Source organism: Cicer arietinum, chromosome 7 (assembly GCF_000331145.2).
Source record: "Cicer arietinum cultivar CDC Frontier isolate Library 1 chromosome 7, Cicar.CDCFrontier_v2.0, whole genome shotgun sequence".
NCBI classification, from domain to species: domain Eukaryota; kingdom Viridiplantae; phylum Streptophyta; class Magnoliopsida; order Fabales; family Fabaceae; genus Cicer; species Cicer arietinum.
Window position 1 is genome coordinate 18,452,258 of NC_021166.2, and position 4,191 is coordinate 18,456,448.

General features: G+C 31.9%; 1 protein-coding gene and 1 pseudogene across 18 annotated transcripts in view; both read right to left on the reverse strand.

Annotated features, from left to right (window-relative positions):
- Window positions 1-4,191, reverse strand: part of LOC101498120 (uncharacterized) — a 65,762-nt gene that overhangs the window by 11,387 nt on the left and 50,184 nt on the right. For 13 of the 18 annotated variants that reach the window (XM_073371018.1, XM_073371012.1, XM_073371014.1 and 10 more), the window contains 2 exons: window positions 1,881-2,063; window positions 802-862 (listed from right to left, as the gene is read on the reverse strand). The exons of 3 other annotated variants lie outside the window; for them this stretch is intronic. The gene's annotated coding sequence lies outside the window, so the exon portion shown is untranslated. Of the gene's footprint in view, window positions 1-801; window positions 863-1,880; window positions 2,064-2,357; window positions 2,483-3,277; window positions 3,675-4,191 lie in introns of those variants that run through there. 2 more of the 18 variants (XR_012163987.1, XR_001144406.3) reach the window with 2 other exon arrangements.
- Window positions 3,966-4,191, reverse strand: part of LOC101505389 (leucine-rich repeat receptor protein kinase HPCA1-like) — a 56,394-nt pseudogene continuing 56,168 nt past the window's right edge.

Genomic DNA, 4,191 nt, shown 5'->3' on the forward strand with positions numbered 1-4,191 from the left:
ATCAAATATTGATTTTTTCATTGTTGAGCCCATCTGCAAAATGCAGTCATTTAGTCTATCTTGAAATCTTAGTAACTTGCAAGTATAAATGATGATAGTATCATGAAATTCAAAATATGTAATATAGGACATATCATCATAAATTCGTAATGCAACTAAAATAACTTCAAAAAAAAATTAACGAGAATATGTCATATATCATGGAGTGTGGACAATATCATTGACTCAACAGCTAACAAATGATAAGATCTGGTACCATCTTAAAACTTGAACTTATGATCTAACTCAATCGTACAAAGCAATGTATAAGGCGAGGGCTAACAAAACCTTATAATAATCGGTACTGAGGCCATGTTTCTAGGCGATGCGAGACTAACACACTAGGAGGCTATCTAAGGTAACTTTCCAACACATCCTTAGTGGCATCGAGAAACACACATATCAGTGTCGCATAAAAAGCTTAATCAAAGAATGATTTTCACCGCAGAAAACATGGTCACTCGTGTCTCTAACTTGTTAATGAAATCAAAACCAAATCCTTCACCTCAAGAAAATGGAAATGAAAACATATCATATTAGAAAAGTTGGTCTTACTATATAAAACAAGATTGAAATTTTCGTGCAAAAAGTTGCATGTTGTCTAACCAATGATATTTCATGTGTAAGTCAGACTCTTGAAGGATCCGCATGATAAATATAGAAACATTTGAAAATAAATGCGATTTACTTAAAATCTAAATAACTGGTAGTTTTCATAATCAAAGAACAAAAACAGTTGAATACATCATTGGACAAGCATACCATTGGCTAACTTGTATCTATAAGAAGATATCTCCGCCTCTCAAGCCTTCCATCCTCGTATCTACATAAAAGGAACCCTCAATTAGCAACAAGTTGTTAACTCAATCTACGTTAAACTTGTATCGAAAACTGAGAGCAACAACTATTTTGAGACACTATTTTTTTCAAATGTGACAAATATTTTGGGATAGACGGAGTATAAATAAAAGAATACAAGAAGTTTGAACCACTAAATGAGACTATCACTTTTTTTAAGGCTCTATTAAATCCTTTAGACTAGATGCTTACGCATCACTGTAATTGGACTTTGATTCATTCTTCCAAAGCAAGACAACAAAAAACTATACCAAATGTGTATCCTTAAAATGCATAGATAGTTCAAAATAACTTAGGTAATAGATCGAAATTAAAAGAAAGGCACACAGATCTTTAGTCTCCCTAGAAACATCGTGTCCCTATAACAAAAAACAGTTAGCTTTATAATTTCATAAATAAGGGCAAAGTTTGTAGATAAAGAGCAGTAAGGGTCAAAAGAAACCTTTTATAAATTTACCTCTTTGCGTGCGTGCTATACTTTTGTTTACCCACAAAAAATCAATACTCATCATTATTATTATTATTATTATTATTATTATTATTAATATTATTATTATTATTATTATTATTATTTAAAGTGTGAACAAACTTAATTATAATGTTTAATAATAAACTTATAATGATCAATAATTGATTCAAATTTTGAGAAATCAAGAGGCACATAATACTCGTTTTGAGTGAAGTTCATAAATCACTTTGGACTTAATCGATTACTTACGGATAAGTATGAAAAAAATTGCGGAAAACCAAACAATTATACAATATCTCATTGTTTATTTAACTACTATGTTCACCCCCCATAACAATAATAACAGCTCATAGTTATTCGACCACAATTTAATTAGCTCCTATGTTCACCCCATAACAATATTAAAAACTCATAGTTTATTCGATCGAAGTTTCTATTATATCTTCTTCAACATCGTCCACTCTTTCTAGCAAGTTCGATGTTGGAGAAAATTCAATATCAGAATAGTACTAACATTGGTCATTGTAGGATGAAACAGAGACGGGTGAACAATTGAGTCGGTGGTGCTTCTGTCCATGGCTCAAGCACTCGACTTTCCTAATTTTAACCTATAATTCCTCTTCGCAGTAGCGTGCCATTTTTTTATTGCCTTTGATGTTTGCTCATCAAATATTGATTTTTTCATTGTTTAGCCCATCTGCAAAATGCAGTCAATTAGTCTATCTTGAAATTTTAGTAACTTGCAAGTATAAATGATGATAGTATCATGAAATTCAAAATATGTAATATATGACATATCATCATAAATTCGTAATGCAACTAAAATAACTTCAAAAAAAAATTAACGAGAATATGTCATATATCATGGAGTGTGGACAATATCATTGACTCAACAGCTAACAAATGATAAGATCTGGTACCATCTTAAAACTTGAACTTATGATCTAACTCAATCGTACAAAGCAATGTATAAGGCGAGGGCTAACAAAACCTTATAATAATCGGTACTGAGGCCATGTTTCTAGGCGATGCGAGACTAACACATTAGGAGGCTATCTAACGTAACTTTCCAACACATCCTTAGTGGCATCGAAAAACACACAAAGCATAATATCCCTAAACAAATTGAACACAAGTATAATATAAATATACTACCACCTCAACAAACATAATTTTGGAATCTGGAATCATAAACTCAATTAAAAGTGCATCAATAAGATTAAGAAAACCCAATTAAGAAAATAATATGCACAAGATTGCAACCAAGTTTTATAATTTTAGTCAATCATACTACCTAACTCAGTCATTACTTTGTGTCACCTAGAATCAAATTGAACTTTTAGAGTAAACTAGAAAGCATCAATTCTATAATTTGAAGATGATTATAGAGTCACTTTTAGAGTAATGCAAAAGCAAAAATTCTAATCAAACACTTTATGTACAACAAAAAAACTCAAACACTTTACATTGACATAAAATCAAACACGTAATGTCAACACAAAAACTCTAAACAAAAATCAGTCTAATTAAAACTCCAAATCAAAATTCCAAACTCCAAATCAAAGCTCTAAACTCAATCCTAACAAAATAAGTTTTAAATTTCATGCTAACCGAACAACATAAGCAAAAACTATAGTTCCACAAAAAAAATCGGGTACTGCCATATAAGTTAAGTTAAATTCTTAAGTTAAGTTAAATTCTTAAGACAGGTAAAAATCAACAAAATGAAGAAATCAAAACTGACATAGGGGCGACAAACTAAGAAAAATGGAAATCAAAACTAACACGACGAACTATCAAAACTAACTAACAGAGGAGCGATTCAAACTAACAGAATTCCAAATCAAAACTAACTAACAAACATCAGCACTAACTAACAAAAATCAGCACTAACAAAATAGAAATCCGAACCCTTTGAACAAAACTGTAACGCGATCTGGAGACAGATGAGGTTGCGGCGAACAGAGAGCGACGAACGGCCACAGAGGCAGTCAGGCAGAGGCGACCGCAGGCGGAGGGCCGAGAGATGAGACGCGAAACTGAGCCGGAGGCGGAGGCGAGACGCGAAAATGAGCCGGAGGCGAGACGCGAAAATGAGCCGGAGGCGAGACGCGAAAATGAGCCGGAGGCGAGACACGAAAATGAGTGAGACTGAGGCGGAAGCGAGACAGTTTCAGGATCGTGTTGAAGTTCGTTTTCGCAGGGCAGGACAATTTCACAGGATCGTCGCAGGATAGGAGGGAGAGAAACATGAAGAGGAGAGAGATTTAGGTTAAAGGTATGGTTGTAATGTCTTAGTTTTAACGAGGATATTTATATTTTGAATATTTTACCTATAATTTTTTTTTTTCTTCGAGTTGCTGTGGCCCCCTTAGTCCCTACTAAGCTCTGCCACTTAAATGTGAGTTTCAAATGCAAACTAACACAACACCGATCATTAAAGTTACATTTAATTTCGTTCATTTTTTTAAATTATTTTGTGTTAATGTGCAAGTGTTTATATATAATATTTTTATATGCCTGGATGCTTTGTGATTATATGTTTATAACTATTAATTGGTTGATTAAAATTTTACCAATTTTGACTTTTTTCAACGCTTCAAGCAAATATTTTTTCTGTCCGTTTCTAAGCCATTAACAAAAAAAAGACTCATGAATCATGCTAGGATTTAAAAAACCTAATAAGCAAAATAATTCCCCAATTTCAAAAAAATTATAAGATATCACTTATTATTATTATTATTATTATTAATTAATTTTATTTTTATTGTTATTATTATTATTATTATTATTATTATTATTATTATTATTATTATTATTATTAT